This window comes from Rhinopithecus roxellana, chromosome 2, assembly GCF_007565055.1.
Source record: "Rhinopithecus roxellana isolate Shanxi Qingling chromosome 2, ASM756505v1, whole genome shotgun sequence".
In the NCBI taxonomy this organism is placed as follows: domain Eukaryota; kingdom Metazoa; phylum Chordata; class Mammalia; order Primates; family Cercopithecidae; genus Rhinopithecus; species Rhinopithecus roxellana.
This window is the reverse complement of record NC_044550.1, coordinates 58310060-58332303: the sequence shown is the minus strand read 5'-3', so window position 1 is coordinate 58332303 and position 22244 is coordinate 58310060. Positions and strand designations below refer to the sequence as shown.

At 45.2% G+C, this 22244-nt stretch overlaps 1 pseudogene; it reads left to right on the top strand.

Moving 5' to 3' along the window:
- The first annotated feature begins 9453 nt into the window (after window positions 1-9453).
- On the top strand, window positions 9454-9929 carry LOC104677754 (annotated as a pseudogene).
- The last annotated feature ends 12315 nt before the right edge of the window (window positions 9930-22244 follow it).

Sequence of the window (22244 nt, the reverse complement as noted above, 5' to 3'; positions counted from 1 at the left end):
AACTGGACTTTTATGAAAAGCATATTCTTAACAGTTTTCCATTTCCTTTTTTTTTTTTTTTCTAAGATAGGATCTTGCTCTGTTGCCCTGGCTGGAGTGCAGTGGCACGATCTTGGCTCACTGCAACCTCTGCCTCCCAGGCTCAGGCGATCCTCCTGCCTCAGCCTCCCAAGTAGCTGGGATTATGGGCGTGTACCACTGCACACACAGCTAATTTTTGTATTTTTAGTAGAGACAGGGTTTCGCCATGTTGGCCAAGCTAGTCTCGAACTGCTGGGCTCAAGTGATCCGCCCACCTCAGCCTCCCAACATATTGGGATTACAGGCATGAGCCACCATGCCCAGCCAGTTTTCATTTCTTTGGTCTGCATATAAAGGACTAAAGGAATGATATGTAGCTACTACATTGCCACAAACAACATTTTTCCAGTGTAAAAATCAGTAGAGAGTAAGCATTTTATTACTTTGACTTGGATGAAACACCTGAAATTATAAATAATGTCAGGAACATGTGAAAACCCCACATGTTTAATAAATGCCAGCTTTCAGAAAGAACAGAGATTATAGGTATTCAACAAGTTAAAAAATAATGTGGTAGATCAGTAATAATCTAACATGTATATGTTGTATTTAAAGTTAACTGAAAAGTATGTTTAAAAAAAACACTGTGTTTGACTTTCTTTTGTTTTACAAGTGATGCAAAGTATCTGCTGAGAACGTCAGTTAGATCATCAGATGTCATATTTACCACTTAGCTTTTGTCCCAGCAGCATATAAAGTCTACCTTGTAAGCCGCATGTAAGAAATGGTCTCAGCCAGTCACGGTAGCTCACACCTGTAATCCCAACACTTTGGGAGTCCACGGCTGGTGGATTGCCTGAGCTCAGGAGTTCGAGACCAGCCTGGCCAACATGGTGAAACCCCATCTTTACAAAAATGCAAAAATTAGCCAGGTGTGGTGGTACTCACCTGTAATCCCACCTACTCAGGGGACTGAGGCACAAGAATCACTTGAACCCAGGAGACGGCAGTTGCAGTGAGCCAAGATTGTGCCACTGCACTGCATCCTGGGTGACAGAGCAAGATTCTGTCTCAAAAAAAAGAAAAAGAAATGGTCTCACTGCTATGGATTAGAACTAATTTGTAAAATTATCAGAATTTTAAGACTGATTAAAGGTTTTAGGTGTTTTTCTCCTACTTTGCATACTGAGAATAATATGTATAGTATTTTTCCAATATGATTTACAATTTTATAAATGTCAGTATACATGTATGTATATAAATTATTGTCAACTCCATGTTTTTTTAAATAAAATAAGTACATGTTTGTGTGCTAAACTGCTCATTTAGCAGTGATAGACTGAACAACATTTATATATTTAAAAATAAAGCACTATAAGATATGAGGAATGGATAGCTTCCACATGAATTTCTATGTAATTAATGAATATCAATATTTAGAATAAAAGTGTATTTGAGGGTAAGATATTTGTTTACTAAAATGTTTTATTTACTATGAATAGAGGTGAATTGTGCATCTTTCTAAGGAAAAGTTCTTTTAACTGTTCATCTGCCTGTATCTTTTTGTATCTTCATAACTGTACTCTTTTGATCCATATAATTCTTTAAATAAATAAAACAATACCACTTCAAAAAGGGACCTGCTTTGTATTAAACTGTCTAACCTAAAAATTAAGTAGACTTGCTGCATATCTAAAACATATTATTACATATTCTTGTCTTTATTCTTCCTTACAAAACATTTTTAAATGAAGGAATGCAATTTTAATTGTTTATGAGAATACAACTTTTAAAAATATTTCTAGTAGGCCAGGTGCAGTGGCTCACACCTGTAATCCCAGCACTTTGGGAGGCTGAGGCAGGTGGATCACCTGAGGTCAGGAGTTCGAGACCAGTCTGACCAATATGGTGGAACCCCATCTCTACTAAAAATACAAACACTAGCCAGGTGTGGTGGCAGTCGCTTGTAATCCCAGCTATTGGGAGGCTGAGCAGGAGAATTGCTTGAACCCGGGAGGCGGAGGTTGCAGTGAGTGCCAAGATTCAGCCAGTGCACTCCCGGCTGGGTGACAGAGTGAAACACCATCTCAAAAAAAAAAAAAAGAAAAAAGAAAAATTTCTAGTAAAAACAGAAATCCACAAGAAAACTTTCTCTTTTTTCCTGATTTTTTAAAATTTTTTCTTCATGCCTTTAATTTTAACCTCATCTCACACCTTGACCTTAGAAGAGAGCAAGGCTGAACGGCAGATTCATAAGATGTAGATTACATGAAGACTTCCTTGAATAAGGATTTATTCTTTCAGCTCACAAAGACCAGTCAGTGTTACTGACAAACAACAGGTAGAAAGATTTCTCCTAAAAGTCTCAACTAAAGTTAAACCTGGTCCATTATGGCATCAATCTACCCTTAGAAACTGATACAGAGTGTATTTCCTCCCAGTTTTAACTAGAACTTAGCCAGACTGGAGACAGCATGGACCCAAAGAGCATGCAGTCCCACAGAGTTAGGGAAAGGATGCATCTTGACTAGCATTCATCATGTGGATCAGTTAGGAATTAAGTTCCTAATTCAAGGTGAGCTGGTATGGCTGCTCCCTGGTCATCTAGGACACAAGTCTCTTCTAACTCTTCCCCACCTTCATTAGTACAGGGCTTCTTTCCTGTCTTGCCACATGATCCAAAATGATGGTTGTAACTCCAGCATGTCATTCACAAGAAGGAAAGAGAGGGAACCAGCACAAGGGTGAGCCTCCCAAGTAGGTCAGCCACTTTTAAAGAGCTTTCCTGCCAGCCCAGTGAAGCAACTCTGCTTACATCTCATTGGCCAATCTCTGCAAGGCAGCAGGGAACAGTCGTCTCTATGGTTGGCACATTATCACTTCCAACAATTAGGGCTTCTGTCTCACAAAGTGGTGGAAGAATATTGGGTATCTGAAGAGGTAGCCACCCTGGCCAGAAGATGCTAAACACTAAACATACATAATCTCTTTTTAATCCTAATAATATACTTAGGAGGTAGGTTTAGAGAACTTATACCTTGTTCCATGTCTCCCCAGCTCCAACACACAAGTTTTTAATCACTGCACTGCACTGCACTGCCTCCCCTGTAATTAGCCATAGGAAAGTGTTTTAAAAGGCATCACTTGGCAGGGTGCAGTGGCTCACGCCTGTAATCCCAGCACTTTGGGAGGCCAAAGCAGGTAGATCACCTGAGGTCAGGAGTTCAAGACCAGCCTGGCCAACATGGCGAAAGCCCATCTCTACCAAAAATACAAAAATTAGCCAGGTTTAGTGGCACGCACCTGTAATCCCAGCTACTCGGGAGGCTGAGGCAGGAGAATCACTTGAACCGGGGAGGCGGAGGTTGCAGTGAGCCAAGATCACACTATTGTACTCCAGCCTCGTCTAAAAAAAAAAAGAAAAAAGGCTTCAGTCATTGTCAAGGACGCCTGAAGGTGAGCATAGCCTGAGATAAGAAGTAACAGAGGCTGCAGGCTGAGATAAGAAGGAACAGAGGCAATGAAGGCAGGACCCTAGGCCCAGAAGCAACAGTCTATCATGCTGAGAAAAAAGCCAGGGCTTAGAATAGGGGTGATAAGTAAAAAGCCTAGTTTTAAAATCTAAGTACTGGCAAAGGTTTGGTCACCAGGTGAAAACATAAAATTTCTACTTACTAGAGCTGACGTAAACAGCATATGATCCCCTTTAAGGTTGCAGTGGAGAGGCATGTCCAGGGACTCTCAAGTTAGAGACAGGTGTGTTTAGTGCTAGAATTGGAAAGACATTAAAGCAGCCTGGCATGTTGCCTCTTCACAGCCATAGTCGTGCTGACTTGCAGGATACCCCAGCCTAGAATGTACGTAGGACTGTGGAGAACAGCAAAATCAGCATTGGTTGGGATTCAGCCTGAGCTCAAGTGGCCCACCCCGGAGGCATCCAGTGTTCATACTTCCCAAGAGAGAAAACCTGACTGGATGGGTGTTTCAGCCATCTATTGCTGCCTAAACACCTCAAAACTTAGCAGCTTAAAAAAACAACACTCATTTATTTTTCACATGAATCTGCAATTTGCATGAGGCTCAGTGCAAGTGGTTCAGTTCTCTCCCACATGGCATTCGCTGGGCAGTTCAGCTGGAGTTGGGAGTCCCACTTTCAGATGACTCACATGGCTGGCAAGTTTGTGCTGGTTGTCAGATAGGAGCCCAGCCAAGCCTGTGGTCCAGGGTCCTTGGCTCTTACCATGTGGTCCTCTCCATAGACTCCTTGGGCTTCTTCACAGCATGGCAGCTGAGTTCCAAGAGCAAGTGTCCCAAGAGAGCAAAGTAGAAATGCACGGCATTTTTATAATCTACACTCAGGAATCACATCGCATCACTTCTGCCATACTTTATTGTTTGAGACAGTTACAAAGTCTACCTAGGTTCAAGGTGGAAACCCCAGATAAACCCCATCTGTCCTTGGAGATGTGTCAAAGCCACATTAGGAGAAGAGTAAGTGGGATAAGGGATTTGTTGCAGGCAGCGTTGAAAAATGTGATTTGCCCAAATTGGTGTATCTTCATGCAATATCGAGGAAATATATTAGGTAATTTCGTGTCAAGGATCATTGTGGATATTTGACCTCCCCTGAATCCAGTGCCTGTATGCTCTTTGGCTTGGACACAGACCCCTGATCCAGTAGTCCGTAGTAGGTGGTAGAACTAGTTTTACCAACTCATGAGTCATGAACCATGGGACTGAATGGGTTGTAGGTGAATCAGACACATAGAAATGTATGACTACTCTCAAAGCCTGAGGTTAAAATGGGAGCAGTTTAGACTGAGCACCTTGAGGACAGGGATCAGTCTTACTTATCTCTGTATCCTGAAAAGTGCTTGGCACTACTGAATGCTCAATAATAATGGAAAAACCAATTATTTAATGAGCTAGGAGTTACATATCCTCTTTCCTTAAGTACCTAATCAGTCTTTATGATCAGTGAGGGCAGAACCCAAATATGGCATTGTTCATCTTCCATCACCATTTCCTCCCAAGTTTCCTGGCTTCATTGCATTTTCCTCACTTTCCACCCAGTGGATCCTGATTTCATTCTTTATCTTTATTTCATATTGTCCTATTGTGTGTATTGTATTGTATTTGTAGCTACATTCAATCCAATATGGAAAGAAGCAGAGAACAATCATAATTGAACTAACAAGCAAGTGGAGGTGGAGAGAAAGTGGCCCCAATTTGGAAGGTGAAGGAAAACTGTGGATGGAGCCTAGCAGATCATTAAAATGCTTGAAGTGGCTCTTTCCAACCCACCTCTGAGCTTCTCTTCTTTGACCTTTGGAGGGTCCACACAGAAAGGAAATACAAGTTTTATTAAGAAAAAGAGGAAAGCATCTATTTTAGGTGATGATACAAGCACAAGAGATAGATTGCTTCTTCTCTGGGCAGGAAGAAGATTCACAAAATAAGAGGCACTGTGAATCCTTCCTGAGATGTTCCCCAGCACCTCCCAATGTCAATGAGACCCACTAAGCCAGTTAATGGGGTAAGACCCACTTACCTCTTAACTCCATGAAATCCATGCAGAAATACTCCATCTTGTTACAAGTGCCAATTGATTCTACCTGACGTGACTGTGCCTTTCCATTCATAACCCACCCCATCCCATTCCTAAGGGACTCCCATCCTTCCTCTTGGTTCATACTGTCAGACCCTCTGCCTTCCGGCAACTGAGATGAACATTCTGAGGAAGCAGCTGCATGAATTCACATCAGGATCAGTGTTTCAGGGGCGTCCAGAGCATGAGCAGGAGAAGCAGGGTGGGAGGATGTGGTTAAACAGGAGAAGCTAAGATTCGTTATTAAAACCAAAGGGGCAGGGGAGGGGTCGAAATCTGGGATATAAATTAGAGGTGAGAGGGAAACAGAGGCAGACTGGAAAGGGCCAGGAATGAGGTGAAGAGAGGTGGTTTCCACAACGGAACTGAGCTACGCAGTTTGCCTTTATTGGCCGCTGGCTGCACAGTGAACAGGGGCCAATGTGGCCTGAGAGTGCAAGGCTGGGAAGGACGCTAGATAGCCAATACCTTCTTTTTGGCAGCATTGCCCAGTTTCCCTGTTAGGTTAAAAAGCCCAGTTCCAGAGAAACAGTGTGAATCACAGACCCTAAACTTGGACCCACGCTCCCACAGCATCAGGGCACACATGCTGACTCCCACAAGAGCTGTGCAAATGCTAGGAGTTAACTGGGTCAACCACGGGAGGGGCTGACACACACACACACGTACATACAGTATTACATATATAATGAATAAATAAATTATGTATATACTAAATAAATGCACTTCTAATTGTCTCTCTGTAAGTGTAATAGTGGTGTGTTTGTTTAAACAAGACTCTTGGTTCCAGTGAGAAAATGTCCAACTCAAACTAGTCCAGACCAAAAGGAAATTTATTGGCTCATGTCATCATGCTGGGAAAGGGCAAGAAGTTGCCAATTCCAGGGACAACCAGAACCAGGTAAAACTGACATGAGTAACAGTGAGACCAGGGACTCAAACCCCGTCAGGCTTCTCCAGTATTTTGTCTTTCATTCATTCTCTGGGACCAGCTTTCTCTACAGGGCTGTAATTATTGCAGCTGGGAGCTCCAGGAGTCTGCCGTCTTTACCACCGGAGTAGAAGGGAAATTCCTTCCCTGAGTCCAATATTTAAAAGCCCGCCCCCACCCCCAAGAGGAATTTGATTAGACCATCTCGGTTTTATGCCTAACCCAGTAAAAATGCATACAGGGATGGAAAAGGCCTGACATTTTTCTCTATTCCCGCAGGTGGGTGAGTGGATGGGCAGGTGGTGGGTGGTTGGGTGGTTGGCAGTGGGGAGCAGATACAGGGGAAAGCAGTTTCTAAAGGGAATCAGAGTGCTAGGAACAGATGCCGGGCACTCAGGAGCAGCCAAACACAGAGGTATCCACCATGCATATGTTTCTTTCCCTCTGTACTTACTTATCCGCATCTAGAGAGTCAGAAGTTGAAAATGAGCCAGGTTCTCTGGATGGTGGGTTTACTGATGCTTTTCATTTCCTTCTTTGTGCATTTTTAATATTTTCCAAATGTTCTACAACACATACATTTTACCTTGTAATATATGCTTTTTTTAAAATAGGGTGAATACATTTTTATTAACCAAAGAAGAAATATTAAGAACCAAAACAGAAAAATCCTAACTTTAGGTCTAATATTCTTATAGCATAAATGTCGCTTGAAACTCATTTGCAAAACTGAACAAATATATTGAGGTATATGTGACCAGAACCATTTTTTTGTAGGAAAGAGAAAGGATCCTGAAAGGGAAGGTAGAAAACCCTCAAAGACTTGCTTCTTGGTATGGAATGTACAGGTTTTTCTGCATGCATTCTTTTAATCCAGGCTGAACACTCTGCCCATTTCCCTTTGGAAACTATGGGAGAATCGGGGAACTTTCTGGGCCTCTGTATTCACCTTGTGGCTCAATTCACCGGATAGGGCAGGAGAGGAGGATGTTAAGGCAGTTGTCAAGACCCTGAGAAGCTAAATGGGAACAAGGCAGAACTGAAAACATTTTTTCTTCCCATAATGCATAATGTCTAATCACTTAGATTCTTTTCATGTTTTTGCTGTAAGGATCTTTTAACTTGAAAGAATATTTTGAGTAAAGAGCAAAACTAACCTCCATTTTAAATTCTGTTCCTTGTATACTTCTGTAGTTGCTATAATTTCTACAATTAACATATACATATTTCACAGAGTAACAAAATGTATATTGCAAATAAAATCCAGTTAAATTTTTTAAAAAATCACTTTGAATTCCACCAGCCTAGCAAAGCAATTTTCATTTTAGGAGTGTGTCGGAGTCTCCACCTATCTCTTTCTAAGAAAGAGAAAGTGAGAAGGGTCTGGAAGTGGACCACAGCATGGAGTTACACAGGATGACTTCCTCCAGCAGCCCAGGGGGAGCATGCAACGGTTTCCTGAAAGGAGAAGGAGCATTTATCAGCTGCAGTGGAAGGGTCAGTGGGAGAGGAAGCTAGTCAGAAATCCTGGACAGAGAAAATACTAGAAGGCTTCCCTCAAGATGCCACTGGGATTCACTCCTTCAGCAAACATTTTCCTGAGTGCCTACTATGCACCATGAGTTAAAGATACAGAAAGGAGGTGAGATATTGCAGAAAAGCCAATGGCCCCTGGAGCCAGACTGCCTGGGGTTAAAGCTGCTTCTGTGCCTCTGGACAGGTTACCTAGCCTCTTGGTGCCCCAGGTCCCCCACAAGACTTTTGGAAAAACGACTCGAGTTAATAGATACGAACGCTCTGAACAGTGAGTGTCTGGAGTGTGGTTAGGATTCTGCCATGCTGCTTGTTACCAGTACAGTCTCTGCATTTGAGGAGTTCACAGTCCAGTAGCTGAAATGGCACAAACTGGAAGTCTGTGGGACAAGACAGAGGACATGACAGGTGCATTTTTTTAAGATAGAGCGTTGCTGGGTGGCTCCCTCCTAGATGGCTGGTAGATCATGCTGCCCCGAAGTCTGAGCCCAAGTGTTATTTTGTAGGTCACTGGGTCACAGCAGGCATTCTCCCACAGTGAGAGGCGTTCGAAGTAGGCATGATGAGACGATGTGGATGTGTGTTGAGTACTCACTCCGTGACTGGCACTTTTCTAAGTGCTTCATGTGAATTAACTCACTTAACTCCCCAGGTTACCGGTAAACTATTGCCCCCATTTTACAGATAGGGAAACTGGGGCACAGAGAAATGAGGCGACTTGTCCCTGGTCACACAGGTAGCATGTGGCAGAGCTGAGAGTTAAACACAGGTAGTCTGTGTCCCACAGTAGCCTGCATGTCACCAGCATCACGCTGCAGATGTATCGTGAACATCAACTGCAAAAGAATTATGCCAAGTGTGACCCTGGATGCTCTTCACCCACTTAGTTGAATGTCATTCATTTGTTGTTTCAGTTGACATTTCCTGAGCCCCTTGTCTAAGGAGGGCACAGTAAGCCCTCTTTGGTACAAAAAGAAAGCCAGGATCCTCCAGTCAACAAGTTGATTCGGGAGATAAGGCTGTGCCCGAACACAGAGTGGCAGGTTCCCATGAGGAGCACTTACAGTGCTCAGACACAGGGAGGAGGGATGGATGACTCTGGATTGGAGACAGCAGTTGAGTTTGAGCTGGATCTTAAAGGGCAAAAGGCCCTTCGAGAAAATGGCATTCCCACCCTGGGGAGGGCATGAGGAAGATGTGAGCCAGAAAGCACAGGACTGCACAGCTTGGCTGCAGCACTCGGGGTGCATAGGGGGAGTAGTAGGCAATGAAGGCTGCACCGGTAGCTAGGGCCTCCTTGAAGAGCCCTTGAACTCTGGTTTGGCAAGTTGGATTGCATTTAGTAGGAAGTGAGGAGCTTATGGAGGCTTTTAAGAATGGGTCCTCTTCCCCTTGTGGAGGCTGGAGACAGTGCACAGAAATGGTGCCTACAAGAGGAAGAAGAAAAAGGAAGAACAGGTCAGACCTCAGGTGGTTGAAGGAGAGAATGTAGTTGGTGCCTGCCACAGCTTTGTCTCCTTCAATGACACCTTTGTCCATGTCACTGATGTTTCTGGCAGGGGAACCATCTGCCATGTGGCTGCCGGGATGAAGATGAAAGCTAACAGGATGAATCCTCACCACACACTGCCATGTTGGCTGCCCAGGAGGTGGCCCAGCAGTGCAAGGAGCTGGGCATTACTGCCCTACACATCTGCAAACTCCAGGCCACAGCAGGAAATAGGACCAAGCATCCTGGACCTGGGGCCCAGTCAGCCCTCAGAGTCCTTGCCTGCTTGGGGATGAAGATGGGGGCAGATCGAGGATGTCACTCCCATTCCCCTCCAACAGCACTAGAGGAAGGAGGATTGCCGTGGTCACCGCCTGGGAGCGAGAGCCCTCAAAATATTTTCTGTTAATAAATTGCCTTTATGTGTAAACAACAACAATAACAAAACAAATAAGAATGGGAGCCAAATGATCAACACTGGAATTTGAGGAATGATCCCCGGCCTGTGGAGGGGGAGTTCAGGAAGAGATGGCAGGGGAGAGAAAATGAGCGCAGCAGCAGGGGGAATCAAGAAAAGAGGCGGAAAGAAAGAGGAAGGGCACTGCAGAGTGATCAGGTCACTGCCAACCCTCTCTTTGCTGCTTAAAACCTTTCAAATGGCTTCCCATTGGTTTGAAAGGAAGCTCAAAGTCAGCACGGTCTGCACCCTGCCTTTGCCTCTTTGGCTCCTAGAGCTTCAGCCAACAGCCTTCTTTTCACTCATGGAGTATATCAACCCCTTCCTTCTCACCTGCTGTTTACTCTGCCAGAAGTGTGACTGCCTTCCCTACTCTTTACCACATTAGGTTCCATTCATCCTTCAGATATTAGCTCAGTGTGTATTCTCAGTACCTTTTCTTTGTAGCACTTGACCCAGTGGCAATTTTACATTTGTTTGAATGATTATTTAAATAATGCCTGTCTTGATTATAAGCTTCCTGACAAGGGGTAAATATCTGTTTGGCTTATTCTTGTATCCTCAACACCAATCATCTCTTGAGATAATATGCTCTTAAAATGTTAGATCAATGAATGGAGAATCTGTAAGATTTGGTAACTGACTGAATAAGAGGATGAAAGATAACATCAGGCTTTTTAATCACTAGTGACAGGTAAAGTGGTGCTGCCATTTACAGCAACAGGGAACACAGGAGAAACAGTTTCCCAGAGGTTATTATGAATCCGGCATTGTACATATTGACTTGGAGGTGCCAGCAGGTTATCAATTTGTCCAGCAGGCCATAACAAATTTACCACCACAGTTTAAGCGAAATATTACGGCTAGAGAAATAAAGAATGAAGAGTTTGAAGATGTATCCATGAGAATTAGTTTGCTTCATGTAGGAAAAAAAATCCGAAAGAATAAAGGCTTATGATGTAAGGGTTTATTTTTCTCCCACATAAAAGCAGTTTGGGGCTGGGCTCAATGGCTCATGCCTGTAATCTCAACACTCTGGGAGGCTGAGTTGTGAGGATCACTTGAGCCCAGAGGTTCAAGACTACCCTGGGCAACGTAGTAAAATCCCCACCCCCACTGCTCCTCTCTACAATTTTTTTTTTTTTTTTTTAATTAGCTGGGCATGGTCACATGTGCCTATAGTCCTAGCTACTCTGGAGGCTGAGGTGGGAGGATTGCTGGAGCTCAAGAGGCAAGTCTGCAGTGAGCCCTGATTATGCCACTATACTCCAGCCTGGGCAACAGAGCGAGACCCTATCTCAGAAATCAAACAAAACAAGCAGTTCAAAGATAGAAAGTCCAGGGTGGGTGGGCCGGCTCCATGGTCATCTGAGATCATGCTCCAGCTCTCTGTGCCACCGTTGTTAGCATGTGGGTTCTATCCTCAAATTCTCCTTTGGTAGTCGTCAAAACTTCCTTCCTGGCAGCAGGAAGGAAGAAGGGCAAAGGTGAAATGAACTCTCCAAAAACCCTGATCCACTTACATCTCACTGGCAAAATTTAGAAAAGGGTGCATTTACTTCCAGGAAAGCTGGAAAATGTGGCCTTTTAGGAGGCACATTGCTACCTTAAAGTCAGGGATTCTGTTACTAAAGAATAATGGACCGGGTGCCGGGGCTCACGCCTATAATCCCAGCACTTTGGGAGGCTGAGACGGGCAGATCACTTGAGGCCAGGAGTTTGAGACCAGCCTGGCTAACATGGAGAAACCCCATTTCTACTAACAAATGCAAAAATTAGCTGGACTTGATGGCGCAGGCCTGTAGTCCCAGCTACTCGGGAGGCTGAGACAGGAGAAATTGCTTGAACCTGGGAGGCGGAGGTTGCAGTGAGCCGAGATCATACTATTGCACTCCGGCCTGGCTGATAGAGCAAGACTCTGTCTAAAAAAAAAAAAAAAAAAAAAAAAAAAAAAAGAAGGAGAAGGAGAAAGAGAAGAAGAGCTATTAGGTGGGCAATGGCTTATTCTACTACTACAGGAGACAGCCAAGGTCTGGAGAGAATGTTCCCCTGACTGAGAGGAATGACATTAGCCAGTAATAGACATACAGAATTTTAGAGGAGCAAGGAATTTCAGCAATCACCCAGTCCAGTCCCCGCCTTGGCCAAGACCACACAGCACGTGTGTGGCAGAGCTGGGGCCAGAATTAGCTCCCCCTGATGAAGTAAGTGGCAGAAAAGACCATGGGGGAGTTTCCAGAAGCTCCACCTGAGCATGCCTGAGTAACGGCTGACTTTAGGTGACACTACAGCAACTCAGAGGAGAGTCTGGGACGGAGCAGGCTTGGGGTTGAATCCCAGCTGTGTGACTTTGGGTGAGTTACCCAGCTTCCCTGAGCCTCGGTCCTCATCTGGGTAATGGGGTAATGGCATAAAACAGGCACGCTATAAATGGCAGTCATTCTTATCGTTATTTTTAGAAAGCAACAAATATTTTTGGAATAATTGAATCTGAACAAATGAAACACTAATGAACGAAATTAGAACAGAAAGCTATTTATCTTACATGGTTTGGTAATTTGCTAAGTGACAGATATAAAGCTGCATAGGTGGTTTCTTATATACCCTAGCTTTAAATTACATTACTCTAGCTTCCCATATTTGCCCTACAAGCATTGATGTTTCCTTAGACTTCCTGTGGCCTTCCTGCCAAACCATGCCACTCTCCTCTGTGACATCTGATCCGCTTCTAAATACACCAGTTCCATAAAGGAGAGTTAGACACAGGCTTCCTCCACTCCTTGATTTCATTTTCCTTTTCTCGGCCTCACATCTCCTCATATACCCCCTCTCTCACTATTCCATCTTTATCAGCTTCTTCTGTTCATGCAACACATTTTGAGTGTTTACAGAAGACTGAACTTAGTGTTGAGGGACAGCCTAAAGAAGGCAGAAACCATAGAATCTGGCCTCAAGCTACTTGCAATATGAAGAAAAATGCATGGCCTCAGTGCCATTTTATCAGACATCATGAATTTGGAGTCAGATATACAGATATCTTTCCCGTAGTTGTACGTTTCCCACCTTCCCCCTTTACCTCTGCCATTTTCCCATCTCTATCATTTGCTACTTTACCTAGTTTTGTGTTATAACTAGCAACAATTTTGAAATTTAAAAGGCTAGGAAACAGTTATATTTATGGTCTTTTCTTTATTGTCTTAAAAGCCACTTCATCAACTTAATATCAACACTCAAGGTAAAATAGTATTAAATTACCAAATGAAAGATGCAAAAATCTGTAAACACTATAAGTGAGATTCTCATTAAAATTAATTTATTTTCATTGGGCATAAACTAGATTCTAATTTTATTTGGAAATGCAGACTTTATGTCCGTTGTAAAATATGGCAATAAGTCCCACATTGCTGTAGCCAGGACTATATGCCAGCTGGAGAGGAAATGGAACTCAATATTTGCTTGTCTATGAAGGTTTCACATCCAGAAAGCCTGAAGCCCTCTCTGCAATAAGAACATTCCACAATTTCCTCTCCTATGGACTTCTGCTTCTGCCAGTAACTAGCTGGGTGGCTTTGGGAAAGCAGTTTCATTTCTCTGGGCCTCAGTTTCCCCACTAGCAAATTAAAGAAGCTAAATTACTTCCATATCAACAGTTCTCATGCTAAAGTGTGCATAAAAAGCATCTATGCAACTTCTTAAAAATGCAGAGTCCCAGTGCATACCCCCGGCCCAGAGTCTAATTCAGTAGCCCAGGGTTTGGCCCAGGAATCAACAGTTTTGATGAACACTCCAGATAATTCTCAAGCAGGGAGTCCGACGACCACACTTTGAGAAAAGCCACTCTAAGCACTTATCCAGCCTCAATATTCTGAGTCTTTCTCTGAAACATATGGCAAATAAATTCTAGAAGAAGGAGGAGAAGAAAATAAGAGAAAACCTTATTATCCCTGAGAAAGAGGTCTGAAGGGCAAGTGTTGAGATTAGCGGGGCTGAGCTGTTTGCACTGACCTCTTCCTCTCCTGAGCACCTGAGCACCCCGCTCTCAACCACACATTGGGGAAGCTTGATCAGAGGCTGCCTTCTATGTTACCTGACTGCTCCCTATGAATGAATGTCTTATCTCCTTTAAAGTGTGAGTCCTTCAGCCGCAGGATCTGCTTTGACCCATCGGGCATTTTTAGCAGTCCCTGAACAGTGCCAGCTGAGCCCCCAAAAGCCTGATGAGATAACGCAACAGGGGTGATGGCCAACTTTGAGTCCTGGAAGAGGAGCACTTTCCAGTTTTCCACCAGAGAGAAAACATCCCTCGAGCATTTCTCCCTTAGTATCCAAGGACAATTACTTTATTTATTTACTTATTTATTTTATTATTTTTAATTTTTAAAATTTATTTATTTATTTATTTATTTATTTATTTATTTATTTTTTGAGACAGAGTCTCGCTCTGTCACCCAGGCTGGAGTGCAGTGGCCGGATCTCAGCTCACTGCAAGCTCCGCCTCCCGGGTTTACGCCATTCTCCTGCCTCAGCCTCCGGAGTAGCTGGGACTACAGGCTCCCGCCACCTCGCCCGCTAGTTTTTTGTATTTTTTAGTAGAGACGGGGTTTCACCGTGTTAGCCAGGATGGTCTTGATCTCCTGACCTCGTGATCCGCCTGTCTCGGCCTCCCAAAGTGCTGGGATTACAGGCTTGAGTCACTGCGCCCGGCCTATTATTTTTAATTTTAATTTTTTTTTTTTTTTTTTTTTGAGACAGAGTCTCGTTCTGTTGCCCAGGCTGGAGTGCAGTGGTGCAATCTCGGCTCACTGCAACCTCCACCTCCCGGGTTCAAGAGATTCTCCTGTCTCAGCCTCCTGAGTAGCCGGGACTAACAGGTGCGCACCATTATGCCCAGCTGATTTTTGTTTTTGTTTTTTTGAGACAAAGTCTCACTCTGTCACCCAGGCTGGAGTGCAGTGGCGCCATCTCGGTTCACTGCAACCTCTGCCTCCTGGGTTCAAGCAATTCTCTGCCTCAGCCTCCTGAGTAGCTGAGATTACAGGTGCCCACAACCATGCTGGGCTAATTATTTTGTATTTTCAGTAGAGACAGGGTTTCACCATCTTGGCCAGGCTTGTCTTGAACTCCTGACCTTGTGATCTGCCCATCTTGGCCTCTCAAAGTGCTGGGAGTTTTGTATATTTAGTAGAGACAGGGTTTCACCATGTTGGCCAGGCTGGTCTCCAACTCCTGACCTCAGGTGATTCGCCTACCTCTGTCTCCCAAAGTGCTGAGATTACAGGCACAAGCCACTATGCCCAGCCAAGCACAATTACTTTAAAAGACCAGCTCTATTCATTATGGATCTGAGAGGGTGAGACAGGGATGCTTAATTTTCCCTGATGGGGTCTTCTTATTGCTAGTGAAGTTTAGGGTGATAAGTACAAGCAGGCATTTCTTGGTGTTTAAATCAGGAACTGCCTGATACAGGAAGCTGAGATAATAACAGCAGGTAAAACTTTGTGCCATTTGTCTTAGTCAACCTGGGCTGCTATAACAAAATACCATAGACCAGGTGGCTTGTAAATGACAGAAATTTATTTCTCACAGTTCTGTTGGCTGGGAAGTCCAAGATCAAAGTGCCTGCAGATTTGGTATTTGGTGAGGGCCTATTTCCTTGGCCACAGGTGATACCTTCTTGCTGTGTCCTTATATGGTGGAAAGGGCTAGCTAGCTCCCTGGAGTGTTTTTATTTTTATTTTTAGAGATAGGGTCTCACTGCGTTGCCCAGGGTCATGTAGAGGTGCAATTATGGCTCACTGCAACCTGAACCTCCCAGCTTCAAGCAATCTTCCCACCTCAGCCTCTGGACTAGCTGGGACTAGAGGTGTGTGCCACCACACCAGCTAACTTTTTTTTTTTTTTTTTTTTTTTTTGAGACAGAGTCTCACTCTGTTGCCCAGGCTGGAGTGCAGTGGCACGATCTCAGCTTACTGCAATCTCCACCTCCAGAGTTCAAGTGATTCTCCTGCCTCAGCCTCCTGTGTAGCTGGGATTACAGGCATGCACCACCATACCTGGCTAATTTTTGTATTTTTAATAGAGATGGGATTTCACCATGTTGGCCAGGCTGGTCTAGGACTCCTGACCTCAAGTGATCCACTCACCTCGGCCTCCCAAAGTGCTGGAATTACAAGCATGAACCACCGTGCCCGGCCTAACTTTTTTATTTTTTGTAGAGATCGGGTCTCACTATATTACCCAGGCCGGGCAAACTCCTGGACTCAAGCAATCCTGTGGCCTCAGCCTCTCAGGGATTACAGGTGTGAGTCACTGTGCCCAGCCTGGGGTCTTTTTAAAAATGGCACTAATCCCATTAATGAGGGCTCTGTCCTTATGACCTGATCACCTCCCAAAGGTCCCAGCTTCGAATACCATCATCTTGGTGATTAGATTTCAACATATGAATTGTGGGGAAACACAAACGTTCAGACCCTAACACCAGGTAACGTTCTAAGTAATTTACCCGTATTAACTCACTTAAACCTCACAACAAGCCTACGAGAGAAGTACTATTATTCTATTCATCTCCCAGAAACCGAGGCACAAAGAGGTTAAGCAACTTGCTGAGGGTCACACATCTAGTCAGCAGAGACCCAGGATTCCAGGCAAGGCAGTTTGCCTCTGGAGCTAAAGTTCTTAACCACTTTGCTCAACTGCCTCTCATCTGTTTGAGGAGTGTCAGCTCTCCTGCAGCTGTGGCCTGTTAGCCCAAAGAACTCCTTAACCATCCCTTTTCCAGTGTTCCCATTGGCATCTGTGTTCCACAGGACGGCTATGCGGAGGGAGAGCCAAGCAGAGAGGAAGAAATGTTCTAGGGGATAACGGGGGCAGTCTCAGTCCCCTCCTGCTGAAGTGCTGGTAAACACTCAGACCCTCTGGGAGAGCGAATAGCCTGGTGGGCAGACAAATCACAGAAACTGCTTCATAGTGTTGATCAGACCCTTCAGGGCTCTGCTGTAAACATATGGGCAGCCACAAGGAAAGCTGGAGCAATTGACAGCCTCTCTCTATCCTGCCTCAGTGACTTTGAAGACAAAGGTCTGATGCATTCTTCTTTGAGGGTTGTACCTCAAATGAGAGTATGCTCCTCTCGTTCTTCAGTTGATTAGATGAAAGAGATAAAACGCCTTGTGCATATTAAGTTCCCCCTGCAGGAGGTGAGCAGGCAGACCTTCACGGTAACCATGCGTCACTGCCTGGATTTGAAACAAACACACCTGCGAAGACACACTGGGCGTAGACTCAGTAAATAACCAGCTGACTGGCACCCAATTTCTGCCACTGAGTTGTTTTCCTCATCTTTTTTTCTCCTCATTTTTCACTGCCTTGGAGCTGTCCTGGGCGGCAGCCTCCTCTCCATTAGCATGCAGCGCCATCCTTCCTCTTCCACCTTCAGAGTCCTGGGACCCAGACTTAGTACAGAGGGGAGAAATGAGGGCAGGGCTAAAGAGGAATGCATAAAAAATAAATGAGCCATTCATAAAAATGAATATTATTACCAAAAGGCACCGTCTGCCAGCATCTCCATGTATATATTAACTCAGCTGCTATCTCTGTAACAACAAGGAATTCAGCCAATGCCTCATCTTTTTAGTGGCTGCTCAGTTGATTTAGTATTAACTTTAAACAACCAATTGTGAAATGAGCACTTCACTTTGCCATAATGATGATGAGGTTTTGCCTGTACTATTTCTTATAACGTAAGCCTGAAAATTGGTAAAATAAATTCAGCTGTGCTTAGAACAGTCTTATAGCTCTCCCAAGGAGCCAGAAATTCAGGTGGGGGGAAACTGCTTAATTTAACCAGCTTCATGAAGTCATTTCCACAAATTCTAAAAACTGGCTTTATTTTTCTTTAACTTGGCATATCTTTCCCTGAAAATCTGAAATGCCAAGATGTTGGACTTTTTGCTGTCTACATGAGTAACCACAGATTGCTTCTTTTTTTTCCCCTTCACACTGAAAGGCACACATCTTGGACGCCTCTCTTTTCCTCTGAGGCCTGCAAGTCTGTGTATGAAAGAAGCCTGCAAAGAGCCCTCACGTTGACAGCTCTGTCCCAGAGACAGTCTGAGCACCTGTTTCTTATTTCTTGCCTGGCAGTCTGCTGGGTCGCATGCGTCTTTTTGTTCTTTGCCTCTCCCAGTTGGTGTTGTGTTCTGCCCCCTCATGTAAACTGTGACTATACAGAAAAGGCGACTGACTTCCACATGTGGCTTGTGGACTCAGTGTCATCACTTTGCAGTGACCCCTTGTAAATCTCTACGGGCTACAAGCCTGTGTCTGTCCCCTGTGGTTCCGAGAACAATCCGCAGCAAACACTGACAGGAAGGGCCATTATGGTCACTGATGTTCTCACCATCTGGAATGGTTACAGTTGTCAGGCTCCGAGATGACTCACTGTGCTGAGGAATCATTTCTCTAATGGCAGCACTAATCAGGAGGGATGAAGCCGTTGCTAAGTGCTGCTGCGTGAAGAAAACACCCTGCCAGATGAAAAGGAAGGGCTGTTGCTTTGCTTTTGCCCATTTGAAAATGAAGTGGCTCCGAATGTCATCTTTGCATCCATCTAGCGATGGGTCATCTTTCACGTTGGAAGCTGGCCCCTCTGTTTTTACGGACAGAGGACTTCTGCTGGGCTCTCTGTCCTTCCTCTCTGTGGCCCGCTAGGTAATTCTCTTACAGAGGCTTAGCAGTTTGGTGTGGAAAGTGCAGCAGAAACAGATGGGGATGTAGTTTTTTATGCAATCCCCTGCCTCAAGCGTCTGCCCCAGAGCTGGTCTGTGCAAACCCTAATCTCACCACAGGAGCCCTCCACCCTACTGTTGGAGTTGGCTCCTGTGGAAATTCTCATTGGCGGCTGGAGAAAAGGGTTCCACAGGTGCACACTGAACCTGAACTGTGTGCTGGGTGCCTGGAGAGCCCTGGAGATGGGGCAGAGCATAGGGCAGGGTGTCTGCCATCAAGGTGCTTACCAAACTGCACTGCAGGGGCCCTCCCCTCATGAAGGCAGGCTTCCTAGCCTTCTCGGACTGCAAGAGAAACCATCTGACATGTGTTTCTAGGAAGCCCACTGTAAGGCAGCTTAGGGGAGAGATGGGTGTTTGCTTAGAGCAGAAATAATGACGGCAACCCAGACCCAGGAGGGCAAGGCTCTTCCTTTCCTTGACAGGAAACCTTTCGTGTCAAGAGGCCCATCTGGGCCGGAACTTTCCATTAGTAGAGTCTTCTGCAAACAGTAGGGAGCAGCCAGAAATGAGCCAGAATAGCTAGGCGGCAGCCTCTCCCGTGGGCTGTTTGCCTGGCAGGAGTTAAAAGGAATGCCTGTATCCCCAGGGCTTTCCCACTCAGGATTCCTGGAGTGTAACAGGAGTGGATTCAAATAAACCAACCCTCCCTATGGAATGAAAACTTTCTGTATTTTACAATAGAGTGACCATAAACCCAGACTCTAAAGCAGCAGTCTGCAGCCTTTTTGGCATCAGGGACTGGTTTCATGGAAGGCGATTTTTCCACGAGGCAGAGGGGCACGGATAGTTTGGGGATGAAATTTTTCCACCTCAGATCATCAGGCATTAGATTCTCATAGGGAGTGCTCAACCTAGATCCCTCGCATGTGCAGTTCACAGTAGCGGTCGTGCTCTTAGGAGACTCTGTTGCCACTCTGATCTGGCAGGAGGCAGAGCTCAGGCGGTAATGCTCACTCCCCCACCGCTCCTCCTGTGAGGCCCAGTTCCCTACAGGCCACAGACTGGTGCCTGGCGGGGGTTTGGGACCCCTGCTCTAAAGGATATTTGGTGTGGCAACTCCCAAAGGAACTGATGAAAACCGTGAGTTATCAGGGGAGTCTGGTTCTCATCTGTGCTTTTCGTGTGACATACAAGGTCTGCTAGTCCCCTACTGTGTCAGTTTCCTAGACCTGCCATCACAAATTACCCACCAACTGGGCACCATAAAAAAGATAACATATATTCTCTCACAGTTCTGGAGGCTAAAGTCCAAAATCCACACATTGGTGTTCCCTCTCTGTTCCAGGCCTCCCCCCTAGCCTCTAGCAGCTGCAGGCAATCTTTGGCATTCCTTGGCTTGTGCCGGTATTACTCCAGTCTCCACCTCTATCTCCACGGGGTCTTCTGTCTGTATCTCTGTGTCTTCTCCTCTTCTTACAAAGACACTTGCCTTTGGATTTGGGGTCCACCGGGTTAATGCAGAATAATCTCACCTCAAGATCCTTAATTGAATTATATCTGCAAAGACCATTTTTCCAAATAAGGTCACATGTACAGGTACCGGGACCGAGGACTTAGACATATTTGTAAGGGGCCATAGTTCAATCCACTTACACTCACTATCGGGGTGTTCTTTTTCCAAGCCAGGCTTTGCTGGGATACCTCATAGACCTTGAAATTATGTAAATTGTATTACTCAAAAGAGATGCTTCCTGTGACATGTTGGGGAAATTGCCTGCTGCTGGTTGTTCTCACTCTAGGAACAGAGTCTCCGTTTCTACAGGCTTGACCCTCCAACCTTGGCACTCTTGCTCAACCCCTCTGGGCTTCTTTTTGTGGCATAGGAGAAGAGTTATCCTCTGCTCTGTTTAGTGGGAATACTGCAGTCCGAGCTGAGAGCCCACCCTGCCCTTTTCCCCACTGGGCAGAAACAAAGATGCCATGACGTTTTCCCTGGAGGTGGCAGCTTAGGGTGTCCTTTTTTTTTTTTTTTTGGCAAAGTCTCGCTCTGTCACCAGTCTGGAGTACAGTGGCGCAATCTTGGCTCACTGCAACCTCTGCCTCCTGGGTTCAAGCGATTCTCCTGCCTCAGCCTCCCGAGTAGCTGGGACTACAGGCACGTGCCACCATGCCCAGTTAAGTTTTTTGTATTTTTAGTAGAGACAGGGTTTCACCATGTTAACCAGGATGGTCTCAATCTCCTGACCTTGTGATCCACCTGCCTCGGCCTCCCAAAGTGCTGGGATTACAGGCGTGAGCCACTGCACCCTGCCAGGGTGTCCTTTTTAACCTTTTCTCACCCATTGCCATGGGCAGCCACATCTTCCTTTTCTCTGATCTTCTTTCCACCCTTCCTCTTCTTTGGCTTTGCCTTCCACAGCTGCTTACCCTTCACCAGTGTTCCTGCGAATCCTATTGTAAGGAAACGACCAGCATTCTTCATCTTAAAAGCCAACACTACACAGTATCACAGGTTACCAGATAAACTCCTTTAATTCTCGCAGTCGACCTGTTACTTATTATGCCACGTTCACAGACAATAAAATGGAGGCCCAGAGAGGCTGTGTAACCTGCCCAAAGTCAATAAGTAGTAGGTAAGGGGAATGAGACATAAATGTACAAAGTCTGGCTCAAGTGTCCCATGCCTACCTGCTCTGCAAACTGTCTCAAGGTTAGCAACAGAGGGAAAAGCTGGATGCCTCTCCTCTGCTCCCTGACGTTCACCATCCCTTGGGATGATCCCACTTGAGACTGAAGCTCACCCTCATAACACACTGAACCTGGTGAAGACACACTGTTCAACCTTTAATTCTTCACAGCACAACCACAGTTGGGCTGAAATCTTTAAAGCAAGACTGTCTAGAGACTCAGAGTAACAACAGGTCACCACCTCCTCTGGCTCTCGGACAGAGGTACCCTGACGCCTTGCTCCTGAGCTGCCTCCACAATAGTCTGTCTTATTCTCTTCCCAGAGAGATGGGGTCAAAAAAATTACATCTAAATCCTGGCCTGAGGAGTAAGGGAAGGCTGGGAGAAGAAGGGGCTGCTGGTGCTGTTCGCCTGCCTGCCCTCGAACTTCTAGCACTCTACTGAAGGCCAGCCTTTTCCCTGGGATAATCCCCCCAATACACACACATACACACACACACCGTTAAAAAATTCCTCCCTCTGACTTCAAGGGTGTAGTCTTACCACATGCTCTCAACAGGAGCCCACATCGTGATCCAACACAGTAAACCTGGCATCACCCCCCAAACCCCCAGGCCCATCCTTCCTATCCACCAGGGAGGAAGCAGTCTTTTACCATCTCATCAGCAGGGTGGTGCTCATCACCTTTCATCTTCTGTTTTTTGTTTGTTTGTTTGTTGTAAACAAAACAGAGTTTTTTGTAAGCAAGACAGAGTCTTGCTCTGTCACCCAGGTTGGAATGCAGTGGC